This window comes from Chrysochloris asiatica, unplaced genomic scaffold, assembly GCF_000296735.1.
Source record: "Chrysochloris asiatica unplaced genomic scaffold, ChrAsi1.0 scaffold00034, whole genome shotgun sequence".
Lineage (NCBI taxonomy): Eukaryota > Metazoa > Chordata > Mammalia > Afrosoricida > Chrysochloridae > Chrysochloris > Chrysochloris asiatica.
In genome coordinates this window covers 16,158,001-16,173,074 of record NW_006408552.1, presented here as the reverse complement: position 1 = coordinate 16,173,074, position 15,074 = coordinate 16,158,001, and the positions used below count along the sequence as shown (strand labels likewise).

Sequence of the window (15,074 nt, the reverse complement as noted above, 5' to 3'; positions counted from 1 at the left end):
ATCTCTCTCTTCCATGCAGATCACAACTTAGGCATCGTTATGGCCCAGGGATGAGAATCCTGCCCTCCAGGATTGAGTCATAATGTTCTTTTGAAATGGTGGTTATATTTATTCATTAAGCACTGGAATGCTAATTGTGAGTAAGGCAGTTCACGCCCACTAAAGCACTCCTTGGAAACCCTTTACAGGGTCGCTATGAGTTGGAACAAGGCCTGGTGTGGCGCTGTAGGATAAGCACTGGATTGCTAACCACAAGGTTGGTGCTTCAAATCTACCAGCTGCTCTGGGGACACACTCTACAGAGTCACTATGAGTTGGAAGTGACTCGACAGTATGTAACAGGAGTGTTTATCCCACAGTGCAATGGACTGACACAGTAGCTGCAACATTGGGCCCAGACATAACAGCTGTGCAGATGGCACAGGATCAAACAGTGTTTCCTTCTGTTGTAAACAGAGTTGTGTCTTAGGCTGGATTCTCCAGAGAAGCAAGACCAGTGAAGCTTATATACATTTATATAGAGAGATTTTTCTCAAGGAAATGTCTCAACTGGTTGTTGAGGTGGGCAAATTCCAAGTCTGCTGGTCACATGTCAGGGTGGAGGCTTCTCCTGACTTCTTGTAGGAGGTCTGACAACAGGCCACTGATTCATAGGCTACAAAAGCTAATGGATCCCAAGATCAGCAGGCAGTATGGTAGGGTGCTGCCTCAAGTCCAAGGGACTTGAAGCCAGATGATGAGCCAGATACAGGATCCAGATCCAGCAAAAAGCCAGAGTGCTTTTCCAGGACGTCCATCTGTATTGGGAGGAGGCCACTCCCCCTTTCAACTGATTGGCTGCTCATAGCAGATCTCATCTTGCAGAATGACCACATCATTTATATATATATATAAACTGTCAAACTACATCATAACTGCCCACACAGTGAGCATCATGGTCCAGCCAAGTTGACACACAACCTTAACTGTCACAGGTCTCTCTCTCTGAGTCAGAAATGACAGCGCCTAACAACAACAAGAGGTAGCATATGATCAAGGGCCAATGATACTGAAGGAGGAAGTCCAAGGTGCATTGAAGGAATTAGCGAAGAACTAGGCACCAGGAATTGATGGAAGAAAAATTGAAGTCTTTCAAGAAAGTGAGGCGGCACAGGAGGCACTCACTCATCTCTGCCAAGAAATTTGGAAGACAGCTATCTGGCCGACTGATTGGAAGAGATCTGTAGTTGTGCCCATTCTGAAGAGAGGTGACCCAATGGAAAGCAGAAATCATCGAACAATCTCTTTGATATCTCATGTGAGTAAAGTTTTACTAAAGGTGATACAGAAATGGCTGCAAGCATACATTGACAGAACACTTCCAGAGGTTCAGGCCAGATTCCGAAGAGGCCATGGAATGTGGGATAGATATCATTGCTGATGTCCGATGGATCTTGGCTGAAAGCAGAGACTATCAGAAAGATGTTTACCTGTGCTTTATTCACTATGCAAAGGCTTTTGATTGTGTAGACAACATTGCAAAGTATGAGTATTCTGGAACACTTAATTGTGCTCATCAGGAATCTGTACCTGGACCAAGAAGCAGTTGTTTGAGCAGAACATGGGAACACTGAATGTTTTAAAATTAAGAAAGGTGTGAGACAATGTTATATTGTTTCATCATACTTATTCAACCTGTATGCTGAGCAAATAATCCGAGAAGCTGGGTTATACGAAGAAAAATGTGGTATCAGGATTGGAGGAAGACATGTTAACAACCTGTGATATGCAGATGGTACAACCTTGCTTGCTGAAAGTGAAGAGGACTTAAAACATTTACTGATGAAGATCAAAGAGCACAGCCTTTGGTATGGATTACATTTCAATGTCAAGAAAACAAAATTCCTCAGCACTGGACCAATAAACAACATTCTTATCAATGGAGAAAAGATTGAAGTTGTCAAGGACTTCATTCTTCTTGGATCAACTATCAACACTCACGGAAGCAGCAAATAAGGAATCAGACAACGTATTGCGTTAGACAAATCTGCACAAGACATTTTTAAAGTGTTGAAGAGCAAAGATGTTAGCTTGAAGACTAAGGTGTGCCTGACCCAAGCGATGGTATTTTCTATAATCTCATATGCAAGCAAAAGCTGGACAGTGAATAAGGAAGATTGTAGAAGAATTGATGCTTTCAGTTATGATGTTGGAGGAGAATATTGAAAGTGCCATGGGCTGCCAAAAGAACCAATAGATCTGTTTTGGAAGAAGTGCAGCCAGAGTGCTCCTTGGAGGCCAAGATGGTCAAACTTCGTCTCTCATACTTCGGACATATTGTCAGGAGGGACCAGTCACTGGAGAAGGATATCATGTTTGGTAAGGTGGAGGGTCGGAGAAAAAGAGGAAGCCCCCCAACGAGATAGATTGGCCAAGTGGCAGCATTGATGGACTCAAGCATGGCAACAGTAGTGAGGTTGGCCCAGGATCAGGCAGTGTTTCATTCTGCTGTGTATAAGGTCGCTATGGATCAGTACCGACTCAATGGCACCTAACAACAACAACAGTGCTTTGACAAAGAAACCTTGGTGGCCTATCAGTTAAGCACTGAGCTGCAAACCACAAGGTCAGAGGTTCGAAACCACCCAGCAGCTCTGTTGGAGAATGACCTGGAGATCAGCTCCTGTAAAGACCACAGTTTAGAAACCCCTATGGGGAAGTTCTACTCTGTAGTCCTTGGGGTTGCTATGAATGGGAACCCACTTGATGGCACCCAACAACAACGACACTTTGATAGAATCACATCCACCCGGAAAACTTTGAAGTCTGTTTTTTCCAAAGTGTGGTCCATTCTCAATCTGACACATCAACATGCTCCTGCCTGAAATTCTATTGTGCTACAAAATACTATGTCCTTTTCATTTCCTTAATCATTTGTAACTGGAGTCCTGCAGGGAAATCTGATTTAACCTTTGCAGACCTACTTATTATCTATGCTTCTCTTTGAAAGCACAAATGAGCCTTGACTAAGCCAAGAGACACTCTGCTTTAGCTGTGGGTGTACTTGCCACTGTGTCCTCAGACCCCCGCCTGGGAGGACATGAGGGGCCTGGAGTGGACAAATTCCACAGCCCCCCTCACAACATTCTAACTACATGAACATTAAACTGCTCACTACTGGGGCTTTGATGGTGTGTGTCTATAACTATTGACGTGACATCTATAACTTAAAGACCCTGAATATAGTGAAACAAATGTTATCCATACCTTCAAACTAACTTCAGTAACTCAGGGAGAAGAATACTAATCTTTAGGTTGGAATGTGAAGAAGAAGGAAACATAAACCTACTTGAAAATATAATGGTTAAGTTAAAAAGCATTGCTGTTAGGGTTCCAGTTCATATGGGCACAGGTTTATTCCAGATGAAACATGTAGAATAAACATGTTAAGCACTTACCTTCTAACCAAAAGGTCATTGGGTCACAGCTGTGGGTCTCTCAGTAATAAGATTTTCTGAGTCTCATGAGAGACTAGAGAATTCCCATATTCCCTGTGGCCAGTTTCTACTTTTAATGACATTTAAAAAAAAAATGTTTTATTGTGAATTATGTGATAGTTTGCATGGGAGAACATTAGCTTTACATTTGTCCTATCATATGTTATTGGCATGTTTGTCATAATTCAGGGTCAGTATTGGAGTTGATATTAGGGGCACAAATGGTTAAACCCTTGAACACTAACAGTGATAGTTAATGTTTGGTGTCATCTTGACTGGGCCGGGTTTCCCAGTGGTTTGACAGTTGAGATGTGGTTATCTCCATGGTGAGATCTAATACAGGCATAGTTAATTCCATGATGATTGGCTTTGAGCAGCCAATCAATTTAAAGGATTTTTCATGGTTTCTTTGGGGTGTGGCCTACTCACAATATAATGAACATGCAGGAAAAGCTTGCTGTTTTCTGCTATGGACCTGGGACTTGGCATTTACGTGATATAGACTTCTCTTTATATACATACATAAAAATGTTTCACTGGTTTTGCTTCCCTACAGATCTCGGTGTTAGATTTTAACCAAAAGGTTGGTGGTTCAAATCCACCTAGCATCACCTTAGAAGAAAGGTCTGGCAATATGTTTCTGAAAGGTCACACTGTAGTCCTGTTGTGGCACTGTAGGACTGCTAACCACAAGGTTGGCAATTCAAACCCACCATCCAGTCCTCGGAAACCCTATGAGTGACATCCCAACTCAGCGGCACTTAACAACAACAATTTATATATGCTTAATGGGATCAGATTTACAGTCTCAGAAACCCTACACAGAGTCTCCATGAGTCAGAACCAACTTGACAGTACTTAACAATAGCATTGGGGTGTGTGCTTGGAGGAAGCTCACAAAGGTGGGATGTGGTCCTCTACAGCCTGTCCAGAGTGGAGCCTCCATGAGCATCCGACCACTAGACTCCAAGTAGCACCTGTCTTGACAGTGAGTGTAGCTGGGGAAGCTAGGCACACAACACAGTGCCAGATGCAGCCTAGCCTGGGGGAAGGAGCCACTCGTCATTGGCAGGCCTCTCTCTCTCCCCACATTGCTGGGGGGCCTCATCAGGAGGCCTGGTCCAAGACAATCCCTGTGACCCACCATGTCCCCCAACTTCCATGCTTTCCAGACAGGCTGATCTCAGAGATTCCACAGGTACAGTTCCCGACCACCACAGTAAACCTGAGATCACAATCCAGTGACTCACACAAGTTTGATTTGGTTTCCTGGTGAAGATAAAAAGTGGTGTTGGTGTTCCACTGTAGTCCATTAAACAGCCCTGTTAACACAGTGGTATCAGCATTGTGTTGCTAATTGTTAGGTGGGCAGTTCAAACCCACCAGCCACTCCATAGGGATTTCTGAGTTGCAGTCTTTATGGAAACATCACCAGGCCTTTCTTCCATGGTACTGTGGGGTGGATTCAAACCACCAACCTTCAGGTTAGTCAATGAGCTGACCTCTGTCAGCACTGCCCAGGGACTCAACTCCTCTAATGTCAAAGGGGGTGTGATCCTACATGCTCCCCAAGAGAGTTCGTGTTGCTACAAAAAAGAAATTATCCCCAGACTATAAAATGGCTTCACAAATGTTAGGCAAGACAGGATTATAACCCTTTTTGGCAAGTGAGAAGAATGGTCTTTCAAAAGCTGTTTCCCTTCCTCAGATACCTGTAATTAAGAGAATGGTTAATGCTGTGTTTTATTGGGAAAAGCTTCCAGTAGGTGTGCGAAGATTGAAAAGTACCAGCTTTTTATCAGCGGATAGAGCGGAGTGATTAAGCGCAGGAGAACTGAGAGAAAGATTAGTGATGCCAATTCGTGTAGCGTGGATGGTTGTTTGAGAATCTGGCTGGGGATATTTAAAATGCCTCTGCTTCTAGACCAGAGGAGTAAGAGGTATCCCAGGAGAGCAGGAAAAAAAGACATTGAAACTTTTATGGGATGGTTTTTGGTATGAAAAGGCTCCTCTGCATTCAACCCCTAAGATGAGCCTCTTTTAGCAGTCTTTTGTGAGGACTTTTAGACGATACTCTAAAGGGATTTTGCTTATTGATTGTGGGTTACAGACTTGATATTTAAATTTTAAACTTTCTTAGCAAGCTTGTAATCCCAAAGCCTGTGAAGGAGCAAATTCTTCCCAAACACCCCCAACCCTTTCTTTCTTTCTTTTTAGTGTAGATCAGTATACTCAAAAGTCAGAGAGGATTCATTTGGACTCCTTTCCAGTTTAATCTCTCTTCTTGCCAGATCTTTTATCTTCTAGTAGGAGAGGAGAAAGAATAAATAAAGACTTCTATAGACGCATCCCAACGACAGAGCAGAGCCCCAAGGTACAGAGGAGATTAATAGAGTACATTTTTAAATCAACTTGGGTTGCACGCATTCAAGAGAGCTGTTTCAGGCACTCCGAGTGGGCAATTGATGGAGAGCCACCTTGAGCAGAGGCGTGTCTAAGGTAGGACAGATGTGGCACATGCTCTGGGCATCACTGGAAAAGGGTACCACTGTGCTGCTTCTATAAGCCATCAGCTCTGAGAGATCATTCGGCAGCTTTCAAAGCTAATACTTGCGTATTTGGGTCCAGGCAGACCGTGTGATCTTGCTCTGCTGAGTGCAGAAAGAGAAGAAACTAGGGGAAAAAATAATTCTGAGCCCATCAGAGACCAGTTTTCATCTTTGAAAGCTAAGAAGATGTGGTTGGAATTGCCATGGAACACCGTCGTGTGTTAAGTTAAAGATGAACAAGTTTGCTTTTATGTTTTTGTTTTTTTAAAGTTTTTTTTTTTTTATTGTGGATTGAGTGAAAGTTTACAGGGCAGATCATCAGTTTTACATTCAACAGATCATACACCTTGTTTCATTACAATTATTATAATCCCCTCCATGTACCATTGTTGTTGTTGTCAGGTGCCATCGAGTCGGAACCGACTCATAGCGACCCCATGCACAGCAGAATGAAACAATGTCCGATCCTGGGCCAACCTCACTACTGCTACCATACTTGACGCCATCAATGATGTCACTTGGCTGATCCATCTCATTGGGGGTCTTCCACTTTTTATCTGACCCTCCACCTTACCCAGCATGACATCCTTCTCCAGTGACTGTTCTCTCTGGACAATGTGTCCAAAATATGAGAGACGAAGCCTAGCCATCCTGGCCTACAAGGAGCACTCTGGTTGCACTTCTTCCAAAACAGATCTATTGGTTCTTTTGGCAGCCCATGGCACTTTCAGTATTCGCCTCCAACACCACAACTCAAAGGCATCAATTCTTCTATGATCTTCCTTATTCACTGTCCAGTTTTCGCATCCATATGAGGTTATTGAAAATAGCATGGCTTGGGTCAGGAGCACCTTAGTCCTCAAGCTGACATCTCTGCTCTTCAATACTTTAAAAAGTTCCTGTGCAGCAGATTTGTCCAATGCAATACATGTACCATTAGTTAACAGCATTTCTCTCTATTCACTTTAGCTCTTTTTTTTTAAACACTCAGGCATATGTAATAATTGAAACCACCAAAGGGCACATTCTGCAAGTCTGCCTTCTGGCCGCCATCTCTTAGTCCCTCTCTTCCCATGAATCTGGAGTCCTCGGCTGCTCCCTCTGTCCATGTCCCCATCTCTGCCTCCATCTCTGGTATCACTGCTTCTCTGGACAGGGTCTTGCATTCCACTTGTGCTCTTCTCCTTTGATAGTCCTGGGGTCCTTTGTTTCTGGACTGTAAGATGAACCAGTTTGTTTTTTTTGAGCTGATCTCCAAAGAGCTCTGGTGGTACTATGGGTTAAGTGTTATTGTTATTGTTAAGTGCTGTCAAGGGTTTCCGAGGAGTGGCTGGTGGGTTTGAACTGCCAATCTTGTGGTTAGGAGTCCAATACTTATCCTGCAGAGCCACACCAGTATTCTGTGGATTAAGTACTGGGCTAATAACTGCACGGTAGGCAGTTCAAACCCACCAGTTATTCCAAGGAAGAAAGATGAGACAATGTACTCCCACAAAGACTCAGAAACCCTGAAGGGTGGGGGGTTATTCTACTCTGTCCTACAGGGTCTCTGTGTGTTGGACTTGACTTGATGGCAGCGAGTTTGTTTTGGTTTTATGATGGTTGTTACTGTTAAGTGCTATCAAGTCAGTTCCAACTCATAGTGACCCCATACAGGGTTTTCAAGGAGTGACTGGTGGGTTTGAACCACTGACCTTTGTGGTTATCAGTCCAATGCTTATCCTCAGCATCACACCAGGACTCTGGGTTAAATACTGGGCTGCTAACTACAAGGTACATGGTTCAAACCCAACAGTTACTCAGAGGGAGAAAGATGAGACAGTCTGCTCCCGTAAACACTTAACAGACTCAGAAACCCTGTGGCGGAATTCTACTCTGTCTTTGTTGTTGTTAAGTGCCATTGAGTCAGTTCAGACCCATAGTGATCCTGTCTTGGTTTCTGAGGAGCAACTGGTGAGCATGAACTGCTGATCTTGTAGTTCAAATTGACCTTGCAGTCCAGCACATTAACCCGCAGCGCCATACCAGGACCCCTGCTTTTTCCTACGGGGTTGCTATGTGTTGGAATCGACAGTGAGTTTGGTTTGGTTACTGTTGTTGGTAAGTGCCATCAAGTGTGTATAACAACCCTGCAATGGGTTTCTGAGAGCGACTGGTGGGTTTGAACTGCTAATCTTGTGGTTAGCAGTCCAGTGCTTATTCTACCATGCCACACCAGGACTGTTATCTAAAAGATGAACAGAGATGCAGTTTCAGAGCTTGCCCTGGGCACTAGCCATCTTCTATAGATAGCACTTTAGAGCCTGGTCTCTGTCCCTTCCTTGTTCTGATTAAGTTGCTTCGGCCAGCTAATTAGGACAACTGCCCTTTTGACTCTTTCGGGGACATGACTCCTTCATCTTGTGTCTGACTCGACAGGTAAGCTGTTTACCTACAGACACTATGAGAGCTGAGGGGAGAAATGGGTTCTAACCACAAGCAGGTGGCACTCTTGAAGTGGAGTGAAGGGTGAGGGACTTTCTACAAAGGGACAGTGACAGGAAACCACAGTTCCCCAGGACTGATGGCAGCAGAGCAGGTACCACTTCAAATCAAGGAGATGGGGGCTGACGTGTCAAGGCACAGACAGTGGTTGGGCTGAGAAGTCAACTGAGAAGGGTCAGGACTCCGGGATGAAAGAAATGGGTCCGAGAGTGAATCAAAAAGCATCGCTACAAAATCATTACAGAAACCTTCATGAAACAAAGATATCAAAATATAGCCTCTATCTAGTCCTGGTGTGGCGCTGTAGGATCAGCACTGGGCTGGGAACTACATGGTCGATGGTTCAAACCCACCAGCTGCTCCTCAGAAACCCTCCATAGGGTAGCTATGAGTTGGAACCGACTCAATGGTACTTAACAAGAAAGGGTGTGTACACTTCTGAAGGTGACTTTCCATCCCTGTAACCCTTCCCTGGAGTCCTGGTGTTGCGCTGCAGGATAATGCACTGGATCGCAAGGTCAGTTTGAGCTGCAAGGTCAGTGGTTCAAACTCACCAGCTGCTCCTCGAAAACCTTATACAGGGTCACTATGGGTCAGAACCAACTTGACAACACTTAACAACATCAACAACAACCCTTCCCTGGAAAATGCTGTGCTCTTTCATTCACACCATGTCAAAAGGGCAGTGTTGGCATCTTCCAGGGACTCAAATTGTGTTCCTTTGAAATGTTCTTTGAGTTTGGAGAAATACAAGAAGTCTGAAGGGGCACGTACGGAGGGTGGGTGGGGTATTGTTCCTTAAGGAAATTTTTGTAGGACAGCCCCTGTTACCTGTGAAGAATGAACAAGTACTTTGTCGTGATGGAAAACAATTCCTCCTAGGAGCAAATGTCTCGGCTTTTGTTTCACCAATGTATTTTTCCATTTTCTTAATAAACCCCTGTAATCATTCTTTGTCCTTCAGGAAAATTCATCAAGATAGCCCCTTGGGGTCCCCCAAAACAGTCACCATGACCTTCTGAGCTTACCTCTCTGCCTTGATTTGGATTGGCCCAGCATACCCTCTAGGAAGCCTCTGTTTTGATTGGACCCTATTTTTGAAGGCTCCCTAATGAGACTACCACCACTCGTCTGTCAGTTTGTCGTACTGCAGTGCCTTGTGAGTTGCTGTGATTCTGGAAGCTATGCCGTGGGTATTTTAAATACCAGCAGGGTCACCCACAGTGGAAAGGTTTCAGATGAGCTTCCAGGCGAAGACAGGAAGAAGGAGAGAAAAACTACTTCTGAATATTTGGTCACTGAAAACCTTATGAATAGCAGAGAAACATTGTCAGATATATTGCCAGACAATGAGCCCCTCAGGTTGGAAGGCACTCAAAATGCAACTAGGGAAGAGCTGCCTCCTCAAAGTAGAGCTGACAGTGATGATGCAAATGGAGTAAAGCCGGTGGGAGTAAAGCCCGCAGGACCTTCATTTGCTGATGGGACACAACTCAAAACGAAGAGAAAGAGTTGTAAACATCCACTACTAATTGGAACATGAAATGTATGAAGTATGAACCTAGGAAAATTGAAAATTGTCAAAAATGAAATGAAACACATAAGCATCAATATCTTAGGCATTTGTGAGCTGAAATGGACTGATATTGATCATGTTGAAACTGACAACCACATCGTTTACTGTGCCTGGAAAGACAAGTTGAAGAGGAATGGTGTTGCCTTCATTGTCAAAAAGAACATACCAAAATTAGTCATGAAGTACAGCACTGTCTGTGATAGGATAATATCCGTGCACCTACAGGGAAGCCCAGTTAATACTATCATTATTCAAATTTATGCACCAACCACTAAAGCCAGTGAGGATGAAATAGAAAATTCTACCAACTTCTTCAATCTGAAATTGATCAAACATGAAATCAAAATGTATTGATCATTACTGGTGATTAGAATGCAAAGGTTGGAAAGTAAGGGGAAGGATTAGTAGTTGGGAAATATGAGCTTGGTGATAGAAATAATGCTGGAGATCTCTTGATAGAATTCTGCAAAACCAAATAATTTGTTCATTTCAAATACCTTCTTTAGACAGCAAAAGAGACAATATACACATGGACCTCACTAGATAGAATACACAGAAATCAAATTGACTACATCTGTGGAAAGAGAAGGTGGAAAAGCTCCATATCATCAGCTAAAACAAGGCCAGGGGCAGATTGTGGGGCAGACCATTATGGTTCATATGCAAATTCACACTGAAGCTGAAGAAAATAAAAACAATCCAGGAAAGCCAAAATATGACCTTGAATATATCCTACCTGAATTTAGAGATGATCTGAAGAATAGGTTTGATACATTAAACAAAAGACTGAAGACCAGAAGAGTTGTGGAATGACATCAAGAACATCATACGTGAAGAAAGCAAAAAGTCATTAAGAAGACAAGAAAGAAGGAAAAGGTCAAAATGGATGTCAGAAGAGACACTGACACTTGCTCTCCAGCATAGAGATGCTAAAGCAAATGGAAGAAATGAAGAGGTACAAGACCTGAACAAAAAATTTCAAAGGTCAGCTCGATAAGACAAAGTCAAATATTACAATTAAATGTGCACAGATCTGGAGTCAGAAAACCAAAAGGGAAGAACAAGCTCAGCATTTCTCAAGCTGGGGGAACTGAAGGAAAAATTCAAGCCTCGACTGTTGTTACTGAAGGAGTCTCTGGGCAAATTATTGAATGATGCAGAAAGCATCAAGAAAAGATGGAAGGAATACACAGAGTCACTGTACCAAAAGGAAATGGTTGATGTTAAACCATTTCAAGAGGTAGCATACAATCAAGAGCCAATGATACATGAAGGAAGGAGCCCGAAGTGCATTGAAGGAATTGGCAAAGAATAAGGTACCAGGAATTGATGGAATAAAAATTGAAATCTTTTAAGAAAGTGAGGTGGCACTGGAGGCATTCATTCATCTCTGCCAAGAAATTTCGAAGACAACTATCTGGCCAACCGATTGGAAGAGATCCGTATTTGTGCCCATTCCAAAGAGAGGTGACCCAATGGAATGCGGAAATCATCAGACAGTATCTCTGATTTCCCCAGAAACAACAGCTGCAAGCATACATTGACAGAGATCTTCCAGAGGTTCAAGCCAGATTCAGAAGAGGATGTGGAATGAGAGATATCATTGCTGACGTCAGATGGATCTTGGCTAAAAGCAGAGAATATCAGAAAGATGTTTACCTGTGCTGTATTGACTACACAAAGACTTTCGATTGTGTGGATCATGACAAACTATGGACAACATTGTGAAGTATGAGTATTCTGGAACACTTAACTGTGCTCATGAGGAATCTATACATGGACCAAGAGGCAGCTTTTCAAACAGAAAGTGGTAATACTGAATGGTTTAAAATTAAGAAAGGCGTGTAGCAGGGTTGTATTCTTTCACCATACTTATTCAATCTGTATGCTGAGCAAATAATCTGAGATGCTGGGTTATATGAAGGAAAATGTGTCATCAGGATTGGAAGAAAGCTCATTAACAACATGCAATATGCAGATGATACAAACTTGCTTACTGAAAGTGAAGAGGACTTTAAATACTTACCGATGAAGATCAAAGAGCACAGCCCTCAGTATGGATTGCATCTCAATGTAAAGAAAACAAAAATCCTCACCACTGGACCAATAAACAACATTCTTATCAATGGGGAGAAAAGATTGAAGTTGTCAAGGACTTCATTCTTCTTAAATCAACTATCAACACTCACGGAAGCAGTAGTCAAAAAATTAAATGACATATTGCATTAGCCAAATCTGCAGCACAAGAACTATTTAATGTGTTTAAGAACAGAGATGTCAATTTGAGGACTAAGCCATGGTATTTTCAATAACCTCATATGCATGTGAAAGCTGGACAGTGAATAAGGAAGACCATAGAAAAATTGATGCATTTGAATTACGGTGTTGGAGGAGAATATTGAAAATGCCATGAGCTGCCAAAAGAACAAATAGATCTGCATTGGAAGAAATGCAGCCAGAGTGCTCCTTGGAGGTCAGGATGACCAAACTTCATCTCTCATACTTTGGACATATTGTCAGGAGGGACCAGTTACTGGAGAAGGATATCATGTTTGATAAGGTGAAGGGTCAGAGAAAAAGAAGAAGACCCCCAGCAAAATGTATTGGTAAAGTCGCAGCATCGATGGGCTCAAGTGTGGCAACGACTGTGAGGTTGGCCCAGGACCAGGCAGTGTTTCGTTCTGTTGTGCATAAGGTTGCTATGAGTCAGTACTGACTGGATGGCACCTAACAACAACAACAGCAATGAGACTAAGACAAGTGCATACCTGAGAGAACTTACCTAGAGTCATCCACTAGTCACAGAGACATGTTTACACACAATGTGTTTGGGATCAAACCCTGTATGTATGACGTGGAACCTTAGTAGCTTACCTTCCTAGTCAGATGCTATTCCCGATGAGTAAGAATGCTGGCTTCACTTTCCTCTCTTCCTTTGCCCTTCCAGGAAAAAAGCCAGACTACAAGGAGCCCACATCCGAGTTCAAAAAGTTCGTGTAAAACTGGAATCGAAAGATTATGTAATTTTACCATGAACTTTTTGAAGTCCCCCTCATAGGTACTCCAGGACCCAGAGCAGGTTGAAAGTTCAGGAGTAAAACTATATGCCCGGAGCATGTGTCCTCTGTGGGCCAGGCTTTCAGCTAAATGCATTCAGTTTATAACATCTTCGTTCATACCCTCGCCAGTCTTGGGAATTTTTGTCTCACAGCCCCTGTGCTTACAGGTGAAGCTCAAAATCAAACAGCTGTCAGGAGAGATGCTGAGTGTCAACTCTTGGAGTACATACTTTGTCTGTTATATACCAGTTGTTTTTAGAATTAAAACTATCTTTCTGTTGAAGCTTGACATAGCATGGAAAAACCCTGGTCCCCAACAACCAAACTCACATTATGCTAATGCCAGGAGGGATGTTTCTCCCCTATATTGACAGAGACCATTTTTCTGTCAGGGGGTCTGTTTAGGAAGCCAGTCCACCAAAAACTGTCTGATGCTTGTAGAAGGGATGTTGACTCCCAGAATAAAATGGGAAGTTGGTGTGAATTTTTTTCCCTTTTGTTCATTGGGGATTCAGACATATTTTTCTGAAAGGGAACACAAAAAAGGGCAGGACCCTTATCCAAATAGTGTATGGATTATACATGTCATCAAACACAAAAAGCCCAGAATACAGACATGCCTAGCTGTTGTGTAGACAACACACACAAAAAGCCTGACTGGGAGCAGCTTTGTGCGAACTACTCAACAATACGGTTTTGGGAGACCAGTGAGCACCATGCCTCGGAGGAGCTTTCTGTTTTGATACAGAATCCAGCTAACACATCTGGACATCTCAGTTTGTGGCCTCTTCTGGGGTCTTGTTTTCAGTCAAGGCAGCATGTGGCTACTTGTCATGACTGTGGGGAACTGGGGTTCATTTCTGATGAGTTCCCTAGCATAGCCCATGGTTCGTTTCATTTGGAAAAGTGGTTGTGTCTAGTGTGTGGTCAATACTGATAGTATCGCCTAATGTCTGAGTGTGCCCTCCAAACACAGCCCAACACCGTGCTGGAAATCACCTCTTTCTGACCCTCTCAGGAGTGGGTAAAAAGAATTTCAGCACAGGAAGGTGAAAGAAGACTTGATTTCCACAAGACCTCCCATTTCTTACTAAGAACTGGAAGATGCGGTCCAGGTGCCATGGTGATGTGGAATGTGAGCTGGCCATGGAGGCGGGACTTGACCACCAAGTCTTGTTCTTTCAGAGGAGACCTTTGTAGAAATGATCCAACTGCAGCACATGTTCAAACTCTGAAAAAAGCAAACAAAGCAAAAACCATGGCACCAAGATGCAGGGTCCCCAGCACAATCTTCTGAAGTTCTGCAGAAAAGAGTGGATTTGGCTGATGGGCACTCATTCCTCCACACCTGCTGGGAAGCTGGGTGCAGGGAGCAGGATTCTAATCGGCTGTGACCCTGGAACCCACCCTCTGTAGCCAGAGCCACTGACAGGCGTGGTGTGCTATGCACTGCCAAACAGATGGGCTGTGGAACGTACAACCCATCTGCCTCACCAAGCTCATTTCCTCTTGTATTAAAATGTTAATGAATATAGTTTTTATTTATCAGTCAGCAGCATGCACAGCATTCCCTTTCTGGGAGACAGATATGTAATTTGCCTGCTCGGAGAAGTCTCTCCCTCTTTACACAGTAAACGAAGGAATTTGGAATAGTTTGGTTCTGTTGAAGGCACCATGTGGGAGCTGAACAAAATAATTGCCTCACTGGTTGGTGGCAGTGTGGGGGAGTGGATGGGGGCAGGGCACCGTGGGAGCATCAGTTTCCACATTGGTTGAATAAGGTCAACACCCCATCCCTTGAACTTCCTGGAGTTGTCTTGGTGAGCCAATGAGATAATTGATGAGAACATATCTTTAAAAACAAAAAACTTATTTTTTACTGCTGTTGAGAATATGCAGTTTTGTGGCACAGAACTATACAACCATTCTT

The 15,074-nt window shown here is 43.3% G+C and overlaps 1 protein-coding gene across 1 annotated transcript in view; it reads left to right on the top strand.

Annotated features, from left to right (window-relative positions):
* Positions 1-15,074, top strand: part of SDK1 (sidekick cell adhesion molecule 1) — a 774,959-nt gene that overhangs the window by 501,142 nt on the left and 258,743 nt on the right. The gene's annotated exons all lie outside the window — the stretch shown is intronic.